This window comes from Manis pentadactyla, chromosome 4 (assembly GCF_030020395.1).
Source record: "Manis pentadactyla isolate mManPen7 chromosome 4, mManPen7.hap1, whole genome shotgun sequence".
NCBI lineage: Eukaryota > Metazoa > Chordata > Mammalia > Pholidota > Manidae > Manis > Manis pentadactyla.
In genome coordinates, this window is record NC_080022.1 from 104,970,017 (window position 1) to 104,997,744 (window position 27,728).

The 27,728-nt window shown below is 41.8% G+C and overlaps 1 long non-coding RNA gene across 1 annotated transcript; it reads left to right on the forward strand.

Annotated features, from left to right (window-relative positions):
* On the forward strand, positions 1-27,666 carry LOC130683404 (uncharacterized). The gene is made up of 2 exons (XR_008997100.1): positions 1-444; positions 22,914-27,666. It is a non-coding gene; the product is annotated as an uncharacterized LOC130683404 (long non-coding RNA).
* Positions 27,667-27,728: the final 62 nt, after the last annotated feature.

The following is a 27,728-nucleotide window of genomic DNA, read 5'->3' on the forward strand; positions in this document are numbered from 1 at the left end:
GACAACCCAAAGCATGCCTTCAGTACGCACCAGCGCTTCTGTTTTTAAGCCTGCTGAGAGAATTAACATTCAAGAGCTGTGCATATTCAGGCTGCTGACTGCATATTACACAATATTATCAGACATTCTCCTACACAGAGCAGCACTGTTGGCCCACCCGGTGCTTCAGGAGGTTCCAACACAAGCCGCCAGAGAAAGGGACCTATCAAGATTTGGGTGATGAGAGAAATGGTAGCACATGGTAACAGAGGAAGACAGACTGGATATTCTTTTCAGGCTGAATCAATAAAAAGCTTTGACAGAGTGAGACATGATTTTCCTTTATTTGAAGTGTTGCAGGTCTACAGATCTCCAAGCAATTTGTTCAGTGTATGGAACAATGCAAAGAGTATTCCCACCCTGAACAGCTGGGAAAGGAGATGTGAAAATCAAGGAGGGAGCCAGGTGAGTTCACTCTTGAATAATAGATTCTCTTGGTAACAAAACCCAGAGAGGGCTGGGGCCGGCCCAAGTCAAGAGATAATGAGCACCTCTTTCTTGAGTCTCCACCAGCTTAGATTTCTTCATATGCCACTTTGACCAATCCTCTCCCAGGAGCAAGACCCTTCAAAGCATTCCCATCATCTGAGCCAGTTGTCTCCAACGTGAGATGTGTGTGTACTGATCTATGAGTACAGAAAAATATATTGGAGTTATCTTTAATAATTATTTGGCCTCTGCCTCAATTTCTATTATTGGGTGGATTTTATAATGTACACCATATATTAGCAGAGCCATGATGAGCATTCATTTCAACAATGGGTGCTCAAAGGGCCATACTAATGGGTTGCATGATTAAAAATGTTTGGAAGTGACTGGTCTTAGAAGATGAAACCCTTTAGCCTGAGGGTTTAGTTCAAGGTCCTCTGTAACTTACCTACTTGACCTCCTGTCCCACTATTTCACTTCTCAGACCATCCACTGCAAGAAAATGGATCTGGTTTTCTAGCGATCCCTGGTTTTTTGTTTTAACACTGTCTTACTTCTGTGTCTTGGCTGGTGGAATACTAGCAAAAAAGGTCATGTTTTCTGGATATACTGAAACTCCAACCACGTTACCAGCAGAAATTCCAGTCCTTCCCAGGACACCCCTTCCTAAATAAGCTCTTTAAGGGTAGCTAACATGTTTTTAATTCTCAATGAAACACAGAGCCTACTACTATCTGCTGGGGAGAGGTGGTGGCCCATATGTAATAACTCTCATGGACAAACACTTCATTTCTGCCTCTCACATTCGCAGCTGCCCTCATTGCTAGGTAGACTAAAGACCATCAACATTGTAGGTATTATTACAAGCTGTGTGCCCAGCCACACCAACTTTAGGGATAAGACCTTGCTTAATAAACACTTGTTCAACAAATGGTTGCAGATAAATATTAGTCCTAAAACATTAAAGAAAGGCTACATAATGTTTAGCACCATCACTTTAAGAAAACAGAGAGCCTGTGTAATACATTTTTAAAAGAGTTCCATTAAAGCTTATTCAAATAAAATCTTGGAACTTAATGGAATAAGCTTCAGTTATCTGGAAAAATAATTTGCTTGCTATGTTTTAACAGGAGATATTAAATACATGAGAATGGTGTTCTCTATTTTTTTCATTAGCTTCTCAAATAGATTAGTTCTTGGGAGGACGGGGATGGGGAGAAGAGACCGTGTAACTTCCACAGTGCCAGGGATGGAGCATTGAATACTTAATTACACAATAAATATTTGATAACAAATTTACAGAAATTTAGAACTGAAGGGAGTTTGATGACAGAAGATTGTTTAATTGAAAACTGAACCATTTAGGATCCTGGAGAGTAGATGACAAAGGAGCTGTCACTGGCCAGGAGAAGAAGGGAATACCTCTGCTGCTCCAAGGATCTGGCCCCAGGTGTCTGTACTGAATGGCTGGCTTTCCAGGAACCCCAGCAGTCCCTGCCAAGACTGCAGTTTCTGGTTTAACTGCTAAGGCTTTCTGTATGGAACAAGGAAATATCTGCAATAGTTTTTGTCCAAATGTGATTAGCACAGCATTCTGTAGTATTCCCTCCCAAGGAAAGTCTACCCTACTTAGGCTGGGAAAACACCCAAATTTCCATTGTGATAGGATCTACAGGTTGAGGTTAACAGTGATTTCTAACACAACTGAGGCCGCTTTAATTTCCCATGGAAGGGTTCCTACCACCCCAGACTCCACCTTGGTTTGCAGGACCAGGACCTCGACCTCTTGCAGCACATGCCATAACCTGGACAATCTCCGTATGTTGCCTGTTACCAAAACCTAGGACTATGATGTAATGGCAGCAACCTTCAGAATGCTGACTGAGTCTCCCCGCTGCCTGGGAAAGCCCTCTTCTAGACAGGATATGACATGCTGGTCTGGGAGATGCTGGGTTAAGTTTTTTCTGCCCTCACCCGGGGTAATACAGAGGTAGGTATATCCTCTCATAGACTATGCCTATTGTTTCTGACCTTCCTTGGGTTCTCTCCCCATGGCAGGTCCTCCACTGACAGTCTAGTCTCATGAAGTCTAGTGCAGGTGATTTCAAACACACATCAAATTTTAGTATGAAAAAATGTGGAGTCCAAAGAACACAATTCCAGGAGTGCCGTTCACACACAGGTACTCTGCCACCAACCTAGAGTGGGTTGTCTCACATTGTCTCTTAGCTTTCTTAGCATAAATGTAAGATCTCTTACATTGGATTCTTAGGTGTCTCTTTAATCTCATTATCCAGGCCCTTCTCCCAGGCTCTGACCTTGGGAGTTGACTTTCATCTAGTTAATAATATACCTTGCTTTCGCTTAGATTAACAAAACACTTTCAAGTACTTTATATGACACGCAATTCTTATACTTGTGAAGGGGTTAGGCAGATATTATTGCCGTTTTACAAATGAGGAAACTGAGGCTCAGAGAGGTCACTGACTTGCCAATGGTCACCCAACTAGGGAAAAGCAGAGACCTTGAAGCCTTATTTATTGCTTATTCTATCAGAAAAAAAAGGAGCTTTAGGGTATAAACAGGATTACGCTGGCTCTCTAGTCAGCCTCCAAGTCTCTCCTACTTCTCTTTGGGCTCCCAGGAAGACTCATGTGTGCTCATGAACAAGCCTTTTCAGCTGCCACATGACATCCTCTGTTCTTCCCCTTTCCTTCTCTTGTCCCCATGGGTCAGCTGAGGCTCTGCTACTGGTGCCTGCTGTGAACAACACTGGAGCTGTTACTCAGCTCCAGGGCTGCTGTTCTGGGTCCAGTCCACCATTCTATAGTTAAAAGAGAAAGGGGAGGAAGCCACGAAACATCCCAACAAGCTCCTATTGTTGTCCCAGGGCAAGTAGAGGCACCACTAGGGAATGGGAGTTACTGAGACAGGACTATGGGTCTGACCTTTTGGGATGACTCTTTCTCCAATAGTCTCTTCTTTCAAAATTTCTTGGCCCTTCATGCAAATAGTCTCCTGGCAGCCTGTGTCTAATTCTCCAGATATGACGAGATGCATCTGAATTTTAGTCAAAGCTGGATTAAGAGGATCAAGCCAAGCAACTGTTCAAGGTACCAGAACACCACTGTTATAAATGGGAATGACTGCCACTTAATTCAGATTTCCCCCCAAAGTCATGTGAATCTTGGTCTCCCTCCTAAAAACACACAGCACCCTTGAGTGATAACTTTAAGAACACTCTGCCAGATTGATGGATCTCTGTGGTTTATATTCAGATATGCCACATACATATGCTTGATGCAACCAGACCTGAAGACAGAAGTCACAATTAGATGACTGTGAGCCTGTATAAGGGCAACATAGCTCCACTTACTGAGATCAAGTAATTTAATTCTTTTTATTTAAATGTTGAACTTTTTCATAGTTCTATCATGGAGCTGTCTTGCTTAGAAAATTGTAAAAGGAAACTGAAGCGAAAAAAAGAGCATCAGAAGAAAGGAAAATATTTTGCTAAGTTTTTTGGGTACCCAGAGTCTGTTTTGGCCAGTGGGTATAAATTAACAAGAGAATCTGTTTCTATATGCAATTTTTATTATTAGTTGATTAGTTGATTCCTGGAGTCACTAAATAAATGTTAAGTAAATATTTCAAAATATCAGTTTGAAGGGACACCAACTCATTAGCCTGCCAGGGACTCACAGTTTTGGTCTAGCCCTGATCCTATAGAGCAAATCAGCTCAGGCTTCTCCAGCCTCCCTCGGCCTTTCATTTGCTCTCATGGGAAATGAAGGAATTAAAGTAGAAGCTTAAGAAATGTCTGTTAATTAAGTACCTTTAAAAAGCATATGAATTTTTGAAGTTCTTCGTTGGGAGAAGCAGGCAGTCAGCTGGAATGCAGAAATCTTACTATGCTAGGGAGTTTGCCATACCAGTTTTGTTGTAATAATAAGATTAGATCTGAGAGAGTGGCAGCTATTTCACTGCAGTGAGTGGAGCCCCACCAGGCATGCTGGGGTCCTCTCTATTGCAGGTCATTTTCCTCTACTTCTTACATAGGCCCACCCATTGGGCCTTACCACCATTTTGGAGGGAAATTGTGGGTGAGACTAGAGCCAGATGGAATGCTTCTGGAGGCTGCCAGTTTGGGGCTCCTTTTGGGGGTGGTCAGTCCCCATAAAAAGAGTGTGTGTGTGAGCTCACACACCCAAACCCATGCTCACCATGCACCTGTAATAGCCTCCAACCCAGGGCTTCTCAAATTGGAATGTGCATACAGATCACCTAGTGATCTTATTAAAATGCAGATTCTGATTAAATAGGTCTGGGGTGGGGTCTGAGAGTCTGCACTGTTAATAAGCTTTCAAGTGATGTTAATACTGCTGGTCCTCCACCAGACTTTGAGTGGCTCTATCCCATGTCCTCCATCCGACACAGGAACGTGGCATCCATGGCTTTAGGGTCTAGGAATAGGGACTTGCTAGGGAGATCCGAATCTAGAAGAGGAGATAAGGATATAGGCCAGCTCTTACATTATAATGGTGCAAGTGTTAATAAGGTGTGTGTAGATGTATGTAAGTACAGGGGAGAAAGACTAAGAAGAGAGAGAGAGAGGAAGGAAGAGAGGGAGGCAGGGAGAGAGGGAGTTAAAAAGAAAGGTGGGTCTGTTGGAAATAGATGGATTTCTATCTATGGATTCTCTTGACAGGGTCTAGGAAGGAAATGAAGCTAGTTTGGTGAGACTGTATTGCCTCCTTGGAAGGTGACCTCCCTGGAGACAATCATAATTTTTACTCAATTCTGTATTCTGCCTAGCACAATACTAGCATATAAGTTTTCCATAAATGCTTGTTGACTGGATAAATTACTTAGTTACTTAATACATTTCACTTAATTTTTGTATCTGGTAAAGTACAAATAACATAAACTTGCCATTTACCTATTAACTCAACAGCAATAAGTACTTTGATACTGTTGTGCAGCCAACACCGGTGTCCATCTCCAGGACTTTTCCATCAGCCCAAACTGACCCTCCTTACTTGTTAACAGTAACTCTGCATTCCCCACTTCATCTAGCCCCTGGTAACCACCATTCTACTCTCTGTCTCTATCAATTTAATATGCTAGGTGTAAGATAAATTCTAGCCAAAATAAGCAAGCGACAAGAGGCAACACAGGGCCAGGCAGTCTATTTGAATGCAATTCCCAGGCCCAGGCGAGGTTCCCTGGTCTGGCTATCACAGGCCGGGAAAGTCACACCCAGGAAGGGAGGCGGGTAGTTTTTAAGAGAACAGGGAAGGGGTGGGGGAAGTGGGCCATGCTAGGGGTAGGTAGTGAAATTTTATTGGCTCAGGGGCGGGTGATGGACAGCCAGAGGTCTCCTCCTTCTGGATGGAGGGGGTCTGCATCCAGGGTTTGCGGGCACTTCACAGGACTGGAATCCCGGAAGAGCTGTCCATTCCTTCCTTATATAGCACAGAGCTATTTGGTGCTGTCTTTGTTCCCTTTGCACTGTCCTCACTTTCCTCCCTCCAGTGCCTCCAGCCTTACATTCCAGCCTTTTGGTCATAATGGGTGACGACTTGATCTGGCTACTTCTGGCTGACAAGGGGCATCGTGGTGGGGGGGTTTCTTAGCATGTAGTTACATTGCTCTGACTGCAAATATCCTGCCTTGCTTTCTCCAGAGGCTCTCACCTTATTCTGTCTAAGCCTATGGTCTCTGTCTCATTCTCCCCTCTACAGATAGAGACTCTAGCTGCTGCTAGGGAAAAGGGGCGATGACTGCTCTGGATGCTTCATGCTGAGAGGGGGTGCAGTAAAGGGTGCAGCTAGGTTTCCATCACTGGTCAGTTGAGAGGGCCTCGGAAGATTGGCGTTTGTATTCTGGGTTTCATTTTTATTACTATTTGCAGTTTTGTGGCTTCTAGGCAAGATAGAACAAATTGTGTTATTAGGATAAGTAGCAACACCTGGAGTTGGATTTTCTATTCTGGAAGGAAAAACTTGATGAGATTAAGAATGCATGGCTGAATATGAGAACTAGAAATATGAAGAGTCTAATTGAGAATCATAGCCAGGTATCATGGGGAAACTAGAATTCTGGATCGAGTTTACATCTCAATGACTAGTATTAGGATTTAGTATAGATAAGACTGCATTATTGAAATAATACTTTTCTCTAAAATCACCCTCATTTTTATTAGAAGTAGCCAGATTAAGAAAATAATGAACAGTTGGCTTGATTATTTGCATAAGTGCAGCAAGAAGAGTAATTGATTACATGGGATCTTTTAAATGTGCTTTGCTGGAACTTTTTGTAAGGAATTTCAGATTGAACTTTTAAAGGCCTCTCGAGGCCAGACAGCCAAGCCAGACTTGCCATCAGGTTGTGCCTGCAGTACCTGTACATTTGGGTGAATTCTTCTCTTCTTGAGGTTCTCAAGACATTCCTGAGGTTCCTGCACCTGCCAGGAATTGGCCTTCCTTACTCACCTGGTAAGGCTGCTGGGAACTCTGTAAGCAAGGTACCAGGCCAGTTCTTCTAAGGGGCTTTGTTGGCTTTATAAAGTCAATCTTAGTTCCTTAAAGCTGTCTATTCATATCTGAGTTTACACACGTGTCTCTCAGGTATGACACTCCAGTCAAAGCCTTGGTAATATAACCAGTGTTTTTAATTAGTCCTCTTACAAGGAAAGCAGATTCTTATTAAACTTGTGCAAATAAACATACTGCCATGAAATATAAAAATAGTCACTGAGAGTTTTTAAATTCTGGAGGGATCAGGTAGAGAGAAAGATAGTTTCAATTCTGCTTATAAAGGCAGTCATTTACTAAACTGTTGTCAGTTTAAGAGAAAAAGCTTAAAACACTTTATCAACAACATTTGAAACAAAAAGCCACAAAATCATCTTCCTTAGTTTACTTAATCCTATGTAACTAATACCTGTTTTGCTGAAATCTAGTTTTTTACTAGTTTAGGAGTAATAAAACAGTGAGTATAGGTGACAAAAGACTTACAAATGACAATGGTTAAAGATCTGATGAGAGCTTACTGTAAGACAGTTGTCATAAGGAAATTTGGATATTTCTGTAACACAAAACATTCAGTAACAAAGTTTAGGATCATTCTTGTTGACAGTGCTTTCTAGGTAAATATATATCAGATACATAAGCCAAATTAGCCAAATATTTTTCCCGATGAGGAGAAAAAATTCTTCTGTCATGTTCTAGGGGCCCTCTGGAAAATATCAGAGTTAACTAGAGGTAAAAACACTTTTTTGAATTTGATTTTGGAAAGTTGTCAAAAGAAAATTTCTTTGGCATTTGCTTAAATAGGATTATAGGTTGCCATGAAGAATATTAGCCATTTAACTAGAATGACAATAAAAGATTTTAAAGGCAAATACAGAAGGTTACACAGTTATTAGCAAAGTTTAACATTTAGTCCTTTGATATTAGAATCTCATTTTCTTAAATACTCAGACAATTCATTGAGATTTTAAGGTTCAGAAACTATTTTGATAAAACAATTAGAAAGCCTTTTGCAATCTTTCAACATTAAGAGCAGACTAACAGTTTAAGAAAACTTTGTCTTTTTAACTGAAAACAAAATTCTAATTTTTCTGTGTACTTGATATCAAGACTCACTCACTTTAATTTTACATAACATGACTATATCAATTTTTCCACAAGCTTTCTACAACTTTCTCTTTACATTCAGTGTTCTCCCCCTTTAAATAAATAGCTGTACTTTAGAATAATTACCTTCTTTTACCCTCAACAAAACGAATTTCCATTCTTTATACTTTCTCTTATTAAAACACACATCTTTAGCATACAGAAATATTTTCCTTATTATATTAAGTAGTTTTCATTAGAACTTAAAACCATTACTTTAACCTTCAGTGAACACTGAAAAATAGGCCACTGTAAACTGTTACACTAGCATTCTTCAGATTGATACATCTATGAACGTATATTATCATTTTTGGAAATGTGCTTTACAGCACAATTTCTCGTTAGGTGAACTTTAAGAATTTTGGTTACCACAAAAATTCTCAGGCTGTTTGCATATATATGCACTGTTAACATTAATACAGTATTATTATTAAGATGTTTATTTGCTACACTTGTTTACTTATTTTTAGCAACCATGCTAGATTACTTAAAAAACTTTTACCAAACATTAGACAAAGTCAAGCTTTTCTTTAAGCATTTTCTTGAAATGTTTAACAGATAACATCAACTTAAATGACTTTAAGTAAACTTTGGCAGCTGATAACTATAAGGACATGTCCATTTCAGTTAAACTTAAATTGCATTAATGCTTAATATTTTTTATTAGATTTTCTGGAAGTTTTAGAATGCCCAATTTTCACAAGCGCTTGTTTTTAAATCAATTTTTATTAAGACCATCTGGAGGTAGGAAAGTATTTTTCATTTACGCACTTAGACACACAAACATACAAATTGAGACATAAGGACTACAGTTAGCAACACTTTTCATATAAAAACATACACATACAGACAAACTGATATAAAGATTTGAGTTACTGATATTTAATTGCTTTCTTTCTTTTTAGCTTCTTGTCAATGGCTTCCAGAACCGGAGGGCAGGAGGAGCATGTTCTGGTGGGGGAAGAGGGCGGTGAAGGTAGAAGGAGAGGGGGAGGGGGTGGTGCAGCCACCGGAAGAGGAGAGGAGCAGAAGGCGGCGTGGTTGAGAATGTAGGACTTTAAGATGGCAGCAACATGGGGGAGGACAAAGAACTTAAAGATGGTGGTGGAGAGGGGTGGGGGTAGCGAGCTGAGAGAGGTAGGAGACCAAGGTCCTCCGGCAGATCTAAAAAGGAAGAAGGACTGGGCTGAGTAAGAGGCTGACAATCTGTAACTGGAGATCGGCCTAGGAGACACCTGAGTCATTGAACACTTAACGTAAAGGTCTGGGCGGGAGCACAAAGTCCTAAAACTGCACATATGGGATTTCACCCTACTCTCCGCTCCGGTGGCAATAATTAGTCAAGTTGGTGAGGAGGCCAAAATCGAAAGTTCCCTCTGGGGGCCAGTGAGATTGATTGTCCAGGGGATACTGAGGCCCGGCCTCAGAGCAAAGAAAGACTAGCTTCTGTTTGCGAACTTCCTGGGACAAATATAGAGTAGCCAAATTAGAAATGAGACACTGCAGTGGGGTCTGAGCCTCTGCTTTCAAGGGCTGGTTCCCCATGTCTGCACCACTCCCCAACTAATCCCGCTGAGAGGAGTGCCAGCATTCCAAGCACACCAAGTCAGGGGAGACATCCTGGGAGCCTGGGTGAGGAGCGTCTCCCACACCACAGGGCCAGGGGTGGGTCAGATGCCCACAGACGTTCTGGGGCCTGGGGTTAGGGATGTCTCCTGCACTGCAGGGCCAGGGGTGGGCAGGATGCCCACAGAGGGTGGGCTGGATGCCCAGGAGCTGAATGCCCCAACCTGGACATGGCTACGATTTCAGATGGACCAAGTGAAAATGGGTTAGGAAGGAAAACAGACTGGGGGAAACTGAGGGACTCACCAGAAAATAGTCCATGCAGTGGGGAGCAGGCTGAGGTCCTGGGTCAGGGAAGGAGGGGGCAGGGCTGCTGGTGGCTGGTCAGGGCCCCATGCTCATGCTCCTTCCCGGGATTTCAGCACCAAATGTAAGATAAATTCTAGCTGAAATAAGCAGGTGATGAGAGGCAACAAAGGGCCAGACAGTTTATTTGAGTGCAATTCCCAGGCGAGGTTCCCCGGTCTGGGTATCACAGGCCGGGGAAGTCGCACCCAGGAGGGGAGACAGGGAGTTTTTAAGAGAACAGGGAAGGGAGGGGGAAGTGGGCCATGCTAGGGGTAAGTGGTGAATTTTTATTGGCTCAGGGGCGGCTGATGGACAGCCAGAGGTCTCCTCCTTCTGGATGGAGGGGGTCTGCATTTGGGGTTTGTGGGCACTTCACGGGACTGGAATCCAGGAAGAGCTGTCTGTTCCTTCCTTGTATGGCACAGAGCTATTTGGTACTGTCTTTTTTCCCTTTGCACTGTCCTCGCTTTCCTCCTTCCAGTGCCTCCAGCCTTACATTCCAGCCTTTTGGTCATAATGGGTGACGACTCGATCTGGCTACTTCTGGCTGACAAGGGGCATCGTGGTGGGGGGGTTTCTTAGCATGTAGTTACATTGCTCTGACTGCAAATATCCTGCCTTGCTTTCTCCAGAGGCTCTCACCTTATTCTGTCTAAGCCTATGGTCTCTGTCTACAGATAAAGACCCTAGCTGCTGCCAGGGAAAGGGTTGATGACTGCTCTGGCTGCTTCATGCTGAGAGGGGGCACAGTAAAGGGTGCAGCTAGGTCTCCATCACTGGTCAGTTGAGAGGGCCTCGGAAGGTTGGTGCTTCTATTCTGGATTTCATTTTTATTACTATTTGCAGTTTTGTGGCTTCAGTGTCCATCTCCAGAACTTTTCCATCAGCCCAAACTGACCCTCGTTACTTGTTAACAGTAACTCCGCATTCCCCACTTCATCTAGCCCCTGGTAACCACTGTTCTACTCTCTGTCTCTATCAATTTAATATGCTAGGTACCTCATATAAGTAGAATCGTAAGATATTTGTCCTTTTGTATTTGGCTTATTTCATTAAACATAGTATCTTCAAGGTCCATCCATGTTGTAACACATAACAGAATTTCCTCCCTTTTTAAGGCTGAATAATAGTCCATTGTATGTATATACATTTTGTTTATCTACCCACATGTCCTCTGACATTTGGATTGTTTCTACCTTTTGGCTATTTTAGCTACTGTGAAAAATGCTGCTGTGACCATGTGTGTATAAACATCAGTACGATTCTTCGCTTTCAGTTATTTTGGGTATATACTCAGGAGTGAAATAGCTGGATCATACAGTAAATCTCTGTTGGTTTTTCTGAAGAATCTCCATACCATTTCACTTAATTTTAAACTTTGAAAAATTAATTAAGTGGTACAGAAAATAAGCAAAATTTAAGTATCTAGGTTGTCCCTGCTGGGACGAAGGGGGGGTGGACCTTCAAATCTGGTGATTTATAAAAGGGGTTAGCCTTGCTGAACCTCCCTGTCAAGATGCCATGAAGGTGAAGTTGGAAGGCAGGGTCTATGTCACATCATTTTACCCAGGCTGGATGAGCCACCTGGCAAGGGGTCTGTCAGGCCTTCACCTTTCTTGACCCACCACCCACCTCGTCCTGAGACTTTTCAGGAAGCCTCTCTGCCCACGTTAGTCTGTAGAGAAGAGAGATGGCCCCAAGTCAGTGCTGTGTGGCCTCCCCCAAGGGAGAACCCAGGGAAAGTGAAGCCAGCAAGGATCCTTAAGCCAAGGATGGATGGATGGTTTCTACAACTGGTGACGCTGCCTGTAACATTTTCCAGGGAACTGATCTAACTCAGAGACAACCAGACCTCGGGGCACACAGGCCGCCTAGGCCGCCCAAAAGCAGAGTGATCTGAGGGTGTGGTTAGGGCTAATGCTGGGAGGGGTGGCCCAGCAGCAGGAGGCCATTAAAATGTGGCAAAGGCTCCCTTCTTTGTTCTCAGGATCAATTTAAAGTGCTACCATCACCTCAGGCATGGACTTAAGTTCCAGGAACTGGGACTCCGGACTGTTCAGACAGAATTCTGACTCTAATGCAGGATGTCACTTTTAAAAAGCTATTTATTCAAATAACAGACTTTAAAAAAATCACCCACAATTCCACCCTTCCCCCCAACCAGTTCCACTGTTTTCATTTTTCCATGTTCTCCATAGCTAATGCAATTTTTATTGCTCTTTTTACTCAGTCAGTCATGCCTAGATTTCCCTTGTCTCCTCCCCACTGCAGATGGCAGTTCTGTCCAAATTATTGTCATTTTCAGGTTTCTGGGATTGGTGGAGAGAAGGCTGAGTCTCCTTACTTCTCTATGTCTCTTGCCTCACTCCCAGCATACATACACACACACACACACACATGCACACACTCCCTTCCACCACGTGCTCTCCTTTATGATGGTGATATGTTTTCACCTACTCACTGACTCACTCCAGTTTATTGCCTAACTTCTTTGGGAAGGTACTGGTTAAGGACAGAAATGTGCCTTTTCAGCCTCATGCCTGTTCTTGTCTTGAAACAACATTGCAGAAGGACAGGTAAGTGCAGTTGACCTGAAACCCAACTCTGGGCATGCTGCCCTGAGCCAGAATTGTCCCTCTGCTTTCTCTGCTCCTCCATCTTCTGTCTTCTTTCCACTGGGTACAGCTCCCAGAACTTCTCTGACACTAAGTGACTAAGGGAAGAGTTTCCTAAAGGATTTATAGTGCTTGTATACCAGCATAATGCATTCCATTTTTCACATCTCTCAAGTCTTGAAACTGGCTTTGGCATTGCTAGCAGGGACAGAGTCTGAACTGAGGGCTGTGGATCTTTCCAGCACCTCCAGACTAGCACCACTCAGTTTCCTGCTCACATGGGACCATGGCACATGGGCCTGGAGACTTTTCCACAGAAACTCTGTTTCACATCTCCTGTTTCACTGACTCCCACTTCAAAACTCCCTTCAGTTCTGGTGGCCCTGGTGATACTCCTGGTGGCTTGTTTCAATCTTGCCTCATGTCCAGATCTCTTGTTTCTGGGGACCTACCTCTATTTCTTGGACACTGGATTACTTAGCTTTCTGTTCCTGTATTTTTTTACAATGACTAGATGGGCTGTCATGACTTAGCAGAAAGTACACAAACTTTTTTCCTCAGAAATGGACAGGCAGAGGAAGTAAGAACAGAGGACTCAGATTAGAACTTTCTTTCCCAGATTAGAGTTTAACCTCCCCAGACTAAGTGTGGGCTGACGTTATATCTTGGATCCTGTCTTGAAAAGTACTTCTTTTTCATTGATTGGTTTTCTCTTTTTTTGTGAAAAGAATTGTACCTAGACTAAGTTCAGAGACTTGAAAACCAGTATTAGGGAGAGTAAATAACCGTGTCATTCTCAAAGCAGAGAGGCCTGTAATCAAACCCTGACAGTGCCAAAGATTAAACTTTGTACCTTGAAAAATGTGCTGTTCTCTCAGCTTCAAGTTCTGCATCTGTAAAATGGGGTTAACAATAACCACCTCCTAGGTTTGCTATGACATTAATTGGGTTAATGTATACAAAACTGTTAGGATATTACGTAGGTAGCACATAGCAAAATTGTATTTTTAAACTATTTACTGACAATTATTGGGCATTTACTATTTTATTAGTACACAAATTTGTATTAATCAGGATACCTTTGATGTCAAATAGCAAAAACCCCAACCAAATGGCTTAAAATTAAAAAACATTTTTTAACATAATAGTTAAGTCTCCAAAATGGGGGCTCATTTTAATTAGTTAATTAGTTCAGTGGATCAAGAATAGCACCAAGGACCCAAGTAATTTCCATCTTTGTTCCTGCCATTCTTGTCATAGTGGCTTTGTTTGCAGGCCAGCTTTCCTAATGTTTATAACCTGACTTACACATAACCAGCATCACACCCAGACACACTGCATCCAAGAAGAGACCATGAGTATATATGGCATTGTTGTTGTTGTTTTTTTTTAAGAAAAAAGAGACTTTTCCTTTTCTGGCCATGAAACTGTAGCTGATATTAGAATTGCCTTCCTGCCATAAACAACTACAAAACTGGACAAAATATGAAAAAACTGTTTTCCACCATTGTTCAGATGCAGGGTAGGATGATCGCCAAGAGAAAAATTAGACGAGCCCTACAGTTGCCCTGGCTTTCATCCTGGAGACATTTCTGGGTCACAGAGCAGGAGGGGGACCCAAGCAGAGGAGGGCAGCCTCCCTGAATTTGGGAGACAGAGAACAGAGTCTGGAAATGTGGAGTTTGGAATAAGGAGTAGAGTAGTGGGGAGATGAAAGCTACACAGAGAAAGACCCCCCGGAATCTTCTTAAAGGGAATCTTCGAGTCTTTGGTTGAATATTAAGTTGCATAAACTCAGCGTAAACTGCACAAGACTAGGTAATAAAGCAACTCTTGTAGCTGCATGATTCTCAGTGTTCACACAGGAATGACACTGCCTGTATTCTAGCCTGCTGGAGTGGAAAGTCTTCTCTGAATACGTGGGAATTCAGTAGAGACTCCAGAAAAATTATACCTTGGTAGTAAGACTAACTTAGCCCTAGAGTAAAGGCTACCTCTTAACAAAGGCTAACAAATCCTCAAAAGAATCAAGCTTTTTAAAAAAATATGTCTAATGTAATATTTAAGGTATACTTATACTAAAGAACTACTCATTGTCTGAGCTTCAAGATTAACTGGGTGTTCTGCATTTTTAGTGGCTAAATCTGGCAACTCTAGATAAATGTATTAAGGTTATATAAGATGTTCAAGATGTTCATATCAAGGAGAGCTAGATGATGGGGACAGAGGGCTTTGTGCAAACTTTGCAACTCTTCTTTAAATTCAATATTCAATATTACTTCAAAATAAAAGGCTAAAAGATTAAGTTTATGAAAGATTTTTAATGCCATGAGAAAATATTCTTAAATGAAAAACAGCAGGAAATAGTTATGTATTCATTATGATATCATCTAAGTATTTTTTAATGAAATTTATCCTTAAGGGGTAAAAAGCACTTGAAAGAAAACATAGAAATATTAACAGTGGTTATTGCTGGATGTTTTCTTTTCTTTTTCATACTTTTCAGATTTACAACTTTTGTAAAATAAGCATATATTACTTCTAATAATAATAAAAATTTAAGTAGTTTAAAAAAAAAAGAATTATGCTAATCTGTAGGTAACCTAACTGCATCCCCATACAAAGCCTACCACTCCTTAAAGGAAGACAACAAAATCCAGATACCCAATAATGTAACACTCACAATGCCTACCATTCCATAGTTACTGAACATGTTTGAAGCAAAGAAATGTGACTCTTAACCAGAAGAAGAATCAGTTAATGGAAAGAGGTGTAAAAGCGAATTTTTTTTTCAGCATGGTGGAATTTCCAAAAGAAGGGAATTTAAATGGCTATAAAAATATGTCCAAGAATTCAAAGTAAAACATGAAGATAATGCAGACATAAGTGGAAATTACAAAAATAGTGAAATATAACTTCTAGAGCTAAAAATAAAATATCTCAAATAAAAAATTCACTGGCTGGGCTCACCAGCATAATCAACACTGCAGAAAAGAAGATTAATGAACTTGAAGCATGGCAATAAAAGCTATCAAAATGGAAGCACAGACAGAAAACAAGTTTTCAAGCAATTGGCAGAGACATAACGACTTATGAAATCAAGTGACTAACATACATATAACTGGAGTTTAGACAGAGAAAAAGGATAATGGGGACAAAAACATATAACTTAAGAAATAGTAGTCAAAATTTTTCAAAATTCAATGAAAACTATAAACCACAGATCTTAAAATTTTAATAAACTCCAGACAGGATAAACACAAAGAAAATCACACAAAACACATCATAATACATTGATGAAAACCAGCGATGAGAGGAAATCTTAAAAGTAGCCAGAGAAAGAAATACATTGTGTTTGGGAGAACAAAGGTAAGAGTAATGGCTGACTTCTTCTCAGAAGCACTACAAGCCAGAAGACAGTAAAATAAATCTTTAAGGTGCTGAAAGAAAAAGAAACCCTACAACCTAGAATTCTATATCCAGAAGAAATAGTAACCCTCAAAAATGAAGACAAAGACATTTTCAGGCAAAAAAAAAAAAAAAAAAAAAACTGAGAAAAATTTATCACCAGCAGACCTATTACAAGAAATGTTAAGGAATTTTTTCAAGTGGAAGGAAAACAATACCAGATGAAAATTAGGACCCACACAAAGAAATGAAGAGCTCTGGAAATGTAAATATATGGACTAATGTGAGACTTTTTTCTTATTTTAAAATTCTTTCAAAGGTCATTAACTATATAGTGTAAAAATAACAATAATGTAGTCTGAGATTTGTAACATGTTAGAACAAAATTAATGAAAACAATAGTACAAAAGAGGAGAAAGGGAAATCAAAGTAGCATGTTATCTGAATCTTATATTTACATGAGGCAGACCATAACAAATTGAAGACACAGATTGCATACACAAAAACCACTTTAAAAAAAGATAATGAAGATGTAGCTAAAAGCCAAAAGAAAAAACAAAACAGAATACTAAAATACAAAATAAAACTCAATCCAAATAAAGACAGAAAAAGAACAAATGAGATTAATAGAAAACAAATAGCAGGATCATAGATGTAAATCAGTCATATTGAAATTGCATTAAATGTAAATGTTTCAAATATCCTAACTATAAGGCAGAGATTGTCAGAATGGATAAGAAAGCAAAACCCAACTATATATTGTCTACTAAAATTGCACTTTAAATATAAAGTCACAGAGAGTTAAGGGAAAAAGGATGAAAAAAGATATACCATGCAAATGGAAGTCTGGGGGAATAAATCTGCAAAACATGATAAAGGATTTGTATTCAAAATACATAATAAACTCTTATAACTCATTAATAAGAAGATAAACAGCCCAATTAAAAATGGGCAAAATATTTTAATAAACTGTTCACCAAAGAATATATACATTTAGTAAATAAGCACATGAAAAGATGTTCCATATAATTAGTCACTAGGGAAATGCAAATTAAAACTACAATGACATTCTACTACAGACCCACTAGAATAGCTTAAATTTAACATGTCTGACAATATTAAGTGCTGACAAGGATATGGAGGAACCGAAACTCTCATGTTTGGGTAGAAATGCCAAATGATATATTCCAAAAATATTACTTAAGGAAACAATTTGGCAGTGTTTTATAAATTTAAGTAAAGATATAACATATGATCCAATAATACATTTCCAGGTATTTTTCCAAGAGAAAAGAAAACTTATGTCCATACAGACACCTGCTGGCAAATGTTCGTAATACCTTTATTCATAGTAGACAAAAACTGGAAAGATCACAAATATGCCTCAACTGGTAAATGGATAAGCAAATTGTGCTATATCTATATAATAGAATACTCCTCAGCAATAAAAAGGAATGAACTGCTGATACAAACAACAACATGGATGAATCTCAACAGCATTATGCTATGTGAAGAAAGCCAGACATAAAAGACTATATCTGTATAATTCAATTCACATTAAATTTTTGAAAAGGTAAAACTATAGTGATAGAAAGCAGATCAGTGGTTGCCAGGGTCTGGATGTGGAGGAAGAGGATTAACTACAAAGGGGTATGAGGAAGTTTTTAAGGGAGATGAAAATATTCTTTATCATGATATGGTGATGGTTACATGACTATCTATGTAAAAACTCATCAAGCTGTATACTTAAGTTGGTGAATTTTATTATACATAAATTATGCCTCAATAAAACAATAATGAAAGGAAAACAAGAAAATAAAAAACAATAATCATAAGTAACCTGGAGTCATATTAATATAAGAAAAAGACCTTTCTAAGAACCTCCCCCAGAAGACTTCCTCTCACATCTCATTGGCCAGAATTTCCTCGTCTGTTCAGGCTTAAACCAACTGACAAGGGAATAAAACACATGAGGATTACAGTTTAGAGCTCTAGAGAGCTCAGTGTTGCAGGGCAATCACGAATTACCTTCTGGGACTGGGAATGAAGCCATCCTCCTTGGAGGCATAAGTCTCAGCAGAGGTGGGCAGACTCCTCAGTTATAGTGAAGTTTGGTTGGAAAAGAGGTTGGAAGGGGTATTACTTTGAGTAGCTATAGTCACTGTAACAAGTTAAGTCCCACATTTTAGTGACTTAACACAATCAAAGCTTATTTCTCCCCAGCATAATGGACAATACAGGTGTTCCTGGTGGAGGCAGCTTTCCTCCATGTACAGATTCAGGCACTCTTGTTTCTTTCCCATCTTGTGGCTCTGTCATCGTAGGCCTCTGTTTCCAACTAGCAGACAGGGGAAGAGACTATGAAGAAGCCACATAGCTCCTACTTAACATGTTCTTCTCAAAGTTATACATGTAATTTCTGCTCACACTCACTGTCAAGACCCAGTCATATAACCACATCTAGACAGAAAGGGAGCTGGAAATTTGGTCCCTGGCAGGAGAGCTGATTCTCAGTGATAATTCCACACTATAGAATGGGACACACAAATGTGGCAGGCAGCCATGGTAGGGGTGAGGGTGGGGACACTCACTGTTGAGTGACAACCCTACAGCTTCTACTATGTAAATGCATGATCAACACTTTCTCCGTTACCCCAAATAATGCTTTGCCACAAATATTATTATTTTCCCCATCTGATGGATGTGGAAACTGAAACCCAGGGATGTTAAATAACTTGTGCCAGTTGAAAGAGCATTTGCAAATGGCAGATTCTGAATGTTCACCTACGCTGTGCAACTCCAATTCGGTTCTCTTGAACTTTATTCTACATTGCCTGAAGCGACACATCACCACTTCTTTCTTCATCGTTTGACTTTTGGAGCCTCTAGCTTGGGTGAGTGTCAGAAGGAAAACTTTAGAGAGTGGACCACACAGTGTCTGCTTTACACTCACCAAGTTCTTTTTTGACATGGTATCAGAGACAGTGAAAAGGCCGCACCACCCCTCTTTTCTAGAGGAATTTTGACCCATGTCTGGGCAAATAATAACAGTTTATTATGAGTATCTTTGTTTAAATAAATTTTAACTCTCTGATTTGGCAAGAATGACTAGTTCCCATTACTCAAAATTAAAGTGTTTCACAGTTTTTTTTTTATACTAGTATGTAGTAAGAAGTGGTAAACTTTCATTGTTCTTGGTTTTCATCATAATCTTTGACCATTCTGGGCATTCTGTGTATCACACATGTGCTCAAGACTGTAGCAGTAGGTTAGTCCAGAGGTAGGAATGCAGCACCAGAAAAGGAGAGGGCTGGCAAAGGACTTTCCCAATTTACTGAGATGATAGTACCATCCACATCTCATTTGTTATTCAAAACGAAAATGCCACTCTCCCCATAGCTGCCACTGTCAGATGAACAGTTTGGAAGAAGAGAATGCTAAATAAGTTCATTCTGATTCAAAGTCCTTGGTACATTATCTGAGAATATGTTTACAGAGGGTGAATTTCTTCTCCTAGAAGAGAGAGCTTCATTCAAGCCATTCACATCTTAGGTGAGCTTAGGACCTTTCCAAGTTAATTTATTTTAAGCAATTTCCTGCTTGAAAACCAGCACAGAGGTGGTGATACCCTTCATTTGAAATGCTAATATTTTAACTCCAGTCAGTTCCCTTGTCTACATTTGGCATTCTTTGTGGAATCATTTTAATATTCCATAATCACTTTAATAAAACTGTGTAATCTTGGACAAGTTACTTAGGCTCTCTGGCGTTAGAAGAACCATCTGTAAAATGAGGGGGTTAGACTAGATGAGTGGTTTTGGATTATTTTTCTCTGAATAAAATTTTTTGTGGCCCTCCAAAAGATGAAAGAGATAAAACTACACTAGTTGTAGCCGAAGTAATTATTGAGTAGGACTACTATAAGTCGAGCACTTTGTGGAATGGCTGGATACAAAGCTCAGTGGAACTCAGACTTACTCTCACTCTGGTGGGGGATACAGACACATACATGCAGGGCAGTGTGGAGCTATACAACACGCACATTAAATGCAGAGCTAGAGATACGTGTGGGGCATGGGATGCAGTGGGGGGAACACCAGCCTGGGGAAACAGGGATGGCTTTCAGAGCAGTAATGAGCAATGGTAGCAGATGTGGTGTGTCACATTTCTTGGCCCCTCCTCAGGTTTCTATGAAGCTGTGGGGGACAGTTCAGTGCATGCTAGCAGAGGTCCACCTCAAGCACACCTGTGTCTCTCTCTTGCCTGCTTCAGGACTCTGGGCTAGGACAGGTACATCCCAGAGGCATGGAGGAGTTCATGCCACTAGGGACCAACCTCAACTGTAGAGGCAGGAGAATCAGCGAGTAAATGCCTGGGCCTTCTGTGGTCACAGGGACAGTTCTGAGGCACATTCTACACAGCTGGGTAGCACACGCTGCCCTGACTTTCTCTTCTTCACTGGCTTGCACCCTCTGCTCCCTCACCACTGCTTTCTGAGATCACTTACCAAACAAACGACTCACACCCATGTCCTGTCCAGGTTTTGCTTTCAAGGCAACCTGACATGAAGGAGTGGCTGTGTGAAGTGTGAAAGGCATTTCAGAGGGAGGCATGGCAGCCGCAAATACTCAGAAGGGAGAAACAGCTGAGTGTGGGGAACATTAAGCAATTCCGTACTGGCTGGACAGTTGTGTTTGAGCTGTTGACTATGTGGAATCCAGGATGAATTACCATCCATTTGTCCAGGACGCTCACAGACTACCCCAACCCTCCAACCATTGTGTGCTTGGAGAAGGAAAGCTAATTCTAATATTTGCTAACCAGTGCAGACAGATGAACAGTGCACTTTTCTAGGGTTGGAGGAGGGAGAGGAGCTGCCTGCTGCTCTTGGAAACGATGTCCTTTCTCAGGAACTCCTATGACTCTGAAGGGTCGCAGTGTCCTCTGTCATCATACCAGCCTTGAGTTCAAGGACAGCTGACACAGCCTAATCACATTTCAGCCTTTCCCTGGAAGCAGAGTTCATTGTGATTATTACCTCATTGTACTTAATCTGCAAATGAGGATTTAGACTTTAAAATATCTCTTGAAGGGCAGGAGGTGTGGAGTAGAATTTTACAGGAGGGAGTATAGGAAACTGGTTCCTCCGTGGTGCGACTGCACAGAGTAAAAGAAATGAAAATGAAAAAAAGTAAAATGAGGGAAAGGGAAAACATTAGTGTTAAGGAAAGGAGGAGCTGGAAGTGAGGTCATTCAAAATTCATGCTTTAAGCCCAATTCATTTGCTAGAGGATAGATTTGGCCATGAGCTTTCTAATCACCACCATGAAAAGAAAAACTCTGCCAGTTATAATATTTACAGAGTCCGTAAGGTAAAAAGAAACAGTCACTAAGGCAAAGCACAACTATTTATAGTACTGAGAACAGAGTACAATTTCTCCATGGGTCCCAAGTAGAGAGGCTTCTGTCTGATGTACTGAAGAGCATCTGCAAACCTGCCCCCTTCCAGGAAACACAATGACAAAGTGCGTGGGGCTGAGACTTAGGCCATCCCTCCATATAGACTAATGGCATCATGACAAAATGCAGTTCAGTAAAAGCAACTTTACGGGGTGCTGATAAGAAAGGGCTGGGTTTCAAGCTCGGTGATGGTCTACTTAATTCATAATTCAGGGGTGGATCTTAGGGTGTCTAGAAGAACGTATAGGCTGCATTTATTTCAGGTAATGTTCCATAAATATTGTCTCTTTCAGCTGAGCTTTTAAAAATATAGACAAGCAGCAGTAAGGCTGAAATCGTCATCTGGATGGTGGCTGTTCCAGGTGGCTGGTTAAGCACAAAACTACCTGTTCTACTATGCCATCAATTAGCCCTCCTAGATAGCTCTGACATCCTCTTGTGAAGGTCCTGGAGTCACACCAGGACAGCACACCATGGCTCAAAAGAGGACCTCCTGTGTTCCCACTGGCAAGGCATCCAAGATTCTCCTCAGGAAGTAATTTTGCATTCTTCCTAACTCAGAGGTAAATGGGTGATCATGACCCATTATGCTTTATGCCATAAAGTTTTATGTCATAAAGCATGAACACAACAAGCTTTGTGTCATAAGCATGGATTCAACAATTTTAGGCTGGAAAAAATAATAAAGCAGCTGCTACAAACCTGTTTCTGCTGGAGGGAAAGAAAAGTCATTCGGTAAAGTACCCATGAAGTGGCTGCCTGGCAAAATGCCACTCCCTGTGCACCTTCCAAAATAGACAAAATTGCAAATGTACCCTCTGTTAAGTGACTTGCTAAGGGAGATTATGAGCTACAAAGTGGATGAGAATGGGAAGATGTATACCCCAAATGATGGCTTGGTTTTAGAATAATTAAGCTGAGTCCTGTCTAGGAGAGAGTAGGTGGGTGATAGGGTAGTAATCCTAGATGTTTCAAAATAAAGCCATGGCATCTGCATAGGAGTTTACTCTGTTCTCAAATTCTACAGGGCACACATCCAGCCCAGCCCCAAAGGGTGGATGTTAGAGAAAAGAGAGGAGCAGTATTAACAAAGACTCACTTTTAGAAGAGGGACTAGAAAGAGTTGGCTGGACTTAGACAAATCACACAATGTTGAGGCTGGAAAGCAGTTCCTTTGGGGTGAAGTTGTCTAGGGTCCACTTCAGCAGTAATTTTCCTATGGCACCTGCTTATGGATAGGCATTTAACTCTAGCTGAAGTCTTTTTAGAGAAAAGAGGATACCAACGAATAATTTAGCTCCCTCATCATTGAGCTAACTTTGGTTATGACAAATGAGGCCAATGCTGTCTCTTGACAATTTTTATCCAGTGACTCAACATATAACACCCCGAAGCAAGTCTATTCTTCCTTTGAAATGCAAAACTTCAAAATCTGAAGATAACTACTCAGAGCTCCCTGATGTCTTCTCCAAGTCTTCCGGTAGATCTATTTCCATATAAGGTAACTCCTCTTGGGATGAGAGTTTAGCAAATAAAAATATAGGCTGCCTAGTTGAATTTGAGTTTCAGATTAACATGGACTACTTTTTTAGTATAAGTAGTCTCCGTGTAATATTTGAGACATACTTATATAAAAAAGTAGTCCATGTTTATCTGGGCATACTGTATTTTGGCTAGCAACTAAACTGTGAATGCAAATGTTTTTAGAAATGTAATGCCTAGAACTTGAGATAGTATTCCTGTTGAACACTGAAGTAGAACTCAAGTGGGGTGAGAGAGAGTGGTGGGGAAATGACAAGGGGAAAGAGGGGGGACATCTGCACCTCTGCACCCCTCCCTATCATGCTTCTGTGTGAAGAAGGTAAAGTGCCCTCCGGTGAGGGCCAAAGCCCCCTCCCTGTCTCGGGGCACAAGGTCAGGCCAGGGTTAAAATATCCTCTGACCTCTGGGAGCCCCCTCTAGCTATTCCCTAACCTCTGATGTGGTGGCCCTTCTTTATCGTAATGAATTCTGCTGTCTCTGTTCATTGTAGGAGGTATTTTCAGCTGGATGATAGCATATTCGCAGAATACTAGACACACCTCTCTTGAGCTTGCACACCTCTCTTATCTACTTAACTCTCTTTCAGTTTCCTCTGCTCTTCTGGCACCAGTCTTCTCCTTCCTCCGTGGCATCCCAGGTCTTCTGATACACTGGACTTGATTTTAAGCTCCTCTAGGGCAAGGACTATGTATGTTAACATCCTTAATGTAACGATAATGGTAGAGCTTTTACTGTAAGAGCCTTGCCTCATTCCGTTCTCAGGTTCTGTCCTGGTCTCTCTCACCACAGTGTCCTCGCCAGTGTAAGTGCTGCTGGCAGTGAGTGCTCAGGAGACACCTTTGGCCTGGCAGAAGTGGTACCAGAAGCAGTTTGCATCATCTAAAAACACTTTCTCCAGTATCTCCCATTTCAGTCTTCTAGGCCAGAGGTCAGAAAGCGCAGGACCAGGACCATGCTTAACCTGTTCCAACCAGATGAGGCCCTGCTTTTGAAGCTCCTCAGGGGGGCCTTCCACAACTTGCCCCAGGGCCTCACCAGTACTGAACTGCGCTCACTCATCACTACAGCGCTCACTCATCACTAAACAAAGGCTTCCTCTCCCACCCCTCCCTTTTAACTCTTAATCCCATTCTCTAATTCTATGACTAACTCTTAAATTCTTTGTGATTAGTAATCCCGTTTAACTTCAGTAGGGGATTTAGACACCTGGAAACCAGAGACTATTATAATGAAATTGGTAAGTAGAATGAAATGTTGCCCTGGAACTCACTCTTTCCTTGACTGGTCTGCTTGAGGAGGTCCAGGTCATCTGGAGACTGTGTGTGAATGGGCTGGTGGAGGTGGCCAAGCTAACACACCAAATCTAGGGGTATCTTAGAACAATCAGCAGTCCCTGGGGTCTTGTACCATTTTCATTCTCAACTTTAAATAATAGTAAGATGATCTTACGGTTTCAGCAGGGAAACCCAGGGCCTCTGGGGGGCACTGTGATCTCCAAGGTAAGGCCTGGCAGGGCTCACCTCCTTGGGGCTGGATGTGGATCAGAGTTGCTGGACTGGGAGGCTGCTTGCCTCAGGCAAGCCCATAGACCAGTGAAACTGAGAACAATTGGCTGAAGCAAAAGTCTTACCTGTGTAAGAGGTTACTCACTCTGAAAATAATCTTTCACAATGAAAGCGTCATCAGATTCCAGAGTCATAAATTAACAAATTGTGCTGGTCTGTGGTGACTGCTATATTTCTTTACTTAGAAATGTATCTTATCCTTTGGTAGTCAGGGCTATGCAAAGGGTGTGGTGGTTATGACCAACTGTCTGGAGTTATTAATTTTTGCTCATTTTCTGCTACAAGAACGGCTGTCTTGGGCTGACTCTCATGATACAGCTGACTGCCTGCCACCAACAGGCTATCCACTTTAGCCCTCATTCAACTTGCCCTGCCTGGACAGTCTTATTTATTCTCTCCATTTCAACTACTAACCACTGTTGTTTCCAAGATTGAATATGCACCACTAATTTAACAATACCTGGGGGCAGGGAGGAGAGAAGAATCCCCAACACATTCAACATATAACATCTGTTATAAGCTCATTCCTACACCTCATAGCTAAAGACCGCCTGATCTTTCAAGATTCATGTCACAGTTATCCCCTCCAAGAAGCCTTTTTTGACAGCCTTCCCCAGGACTGACCACTCCCTGTGTCACAACTGTACCTTGCACATACTTTCACACCTATTAAGTCTTTATTCACAGACTGTAAGCATCTCATTAGCTGGAATTACCTTATTCATCTCTGTATTCCCTTAGTCTAGCTCTGTGCCTGGCATTAATTCACTCTAAATATTCACTGAAGACCTACCATGTGCCTTGTACCCTACCAGACTGGCACTTGTTTGTTACACAGAAGAGTTCTCAGCAAGCATCCACTCTGCAGTAACATGGGAGATATAAAATGAGGATGTGGCAGTCTCTTAATCCCTTCCATTAGAGATGGGAGCAGTGTATGCCATGCTGTATTAGTCAGCTCAGGCTTCTATAACAAATACCGTAGACTGGGTGGGTGTGGGTTAAATTGTAATATTTCCAGAATATCTCGCCTGGCTTTAGTATATCTGCATATTAATAGGTGTTCAGTGGTGGAAAGAAATATGGCTTTAGTGCATTTGCATCATTCCTCAAGAGTGGAGAGAAATTTATCTCCATATCAATGGGTAAATTACTTGGGCAACAGAGGGCTTTATCTGTACCTGAAGGTGAGAAGGAGGCCCGGTTTTGCTTCTCCCAGAACAGGAAAGAGAGAAGGGCCCAGACTGCAGTTTGTAAGCAATAAACAGGTTTTAAACTTTATTTCTCCCTTTGAATGATTTCAGTTTTTAGAGGTATTTTGCCCCAGGATTTCCTCTCCCCAGACTAACACCTGGCATAGTTGGCAGGGTTCCTCTGAACCCGAAATCTGTTATAATGGGTGTGACCTTTGGGAGGGCCACCCCAAGAAATGATGGGGAGAAGTGGCGCTTGCGCTAAGAGACATGTGTCTACATTCGTGTGGTCGTAGTGGCACCACCACCGCTGCTGGCAGCGGCGACTCCGGCCCATGGCCTGAGCCTAAGGCTACTGCTTCTGCCACTGCTGCTGCTCCTGCTGCGGGCTGGAGCCTGGCCACAACCATGGAAAGGAGCAGAGGTCCGGGTCACCTTGATAGAGAAGCAACTGGCTGCTGTGTACCACACCTTGCTGGCTACGGAACCCATTGCCGGAACAGCTCCCACCAAGGTAATAACCACCTATCCTATCGCTGGGTGGGTGAGAGACGGGACTCAAAGGCCACGGAGTGGTGTGGCACAGACACCTACTGTATATCATGTGACTGGCCATTTGCCTTTGGCATCCCCAGGGAATGATGAAGCAGACGCATTGGCCCAGGTGTGCTGGCTAGAAGGAAAGCCTGCCTCTGATGTGGCCCAATGGCTACATCGACATTTGTTGCAAGCGGGGCAAAAGACAATGTGGGCTGTTGCCCATTGGTGGGGCTTGCCACTGACCTTTGAAGAAGTCAGCTGAGCCTGGAAGGAGTACCCTGAACACTGTGCGGATGAGCCAACCACTGAGAGGGGCCTAGAGCATTTTTTTGCAGCCTATGGCCAGTCACCGGTGATTGAGACCGATCAAGGCACCCACTTTACTGGACATATGTTGCAAGGATGGGTGCAGCCATTAGGAATAAAATGGACGTGGCCCTGGACATTTCAGCACATGGACTGGCGATGGCTGGCTCTTCTGGCACCTTGGGGAAAAGGCCTGGAAGCTGGCCTCCCGTGTATTACTGAAGTAACAGCAAAGTGGCCCCCCACAATCATGGTTATTTGCTTCTACAGTCCTTGTGTCCTGGATGTGCCCCCTGGCTGCAGCTGCCGCGTGATGGCTGGAATAGACGAGTTTTGGACTTATTTGGCATGGGACTTTGAACCTAGCTGAATCCTCTGGCTTGAGAATTATGATTATATTGCTGTTGTCAAGAAAAAAATGCTTAAAGAGAGGCTTGACCTTGTCTAATGTTTGGTAAAAGTTTTGTGAGCAATCTAGCATGGTTGTTAGGAATGAGTAAACAAGTATAGAAACATGTTTTGTGCTTAGTGAGAGATTGTGCTGTAAAGTACATTTACTTAATCTGCATAGGCTGAATCCTCTGGCTTGAGGATTATCATTATTTTATTGTTGTTGCTATTGTATGTCATTAATTTGGTCGGAAGAAGGGGAACGAGTAAATTGAGAGGCAAGATTTCTGGAGGGGTGGCTTGTGGGTAAAATTATAATATTTCCGGAATATCTTGCCTGGCTTTAGTACATCTGCATATCAATAGGCATTCAGTGGTGGAAAGAAGTATGGCTTTAGTGCATTTGCATCATTCCTCAGAGGTGGAGAGAAGTTCATCTCTATATCAATGGGTAATTACCTGGGCAACCGAGGGCTTATCCATACTTGAGAGGTGAGGGGGAGGGCCAGTTTTGCTTCTACCAGAGCAGCAAAGAGAGAAGGGCCCAGAGTACAGTTTGGAAGCAATAAACAAGTTTTCAACTTTATTTCTCCCTTTGACTGATTTCAGTTTTTAGAGATATTTTGCCCCAGGATTTCCTTTCCCCGG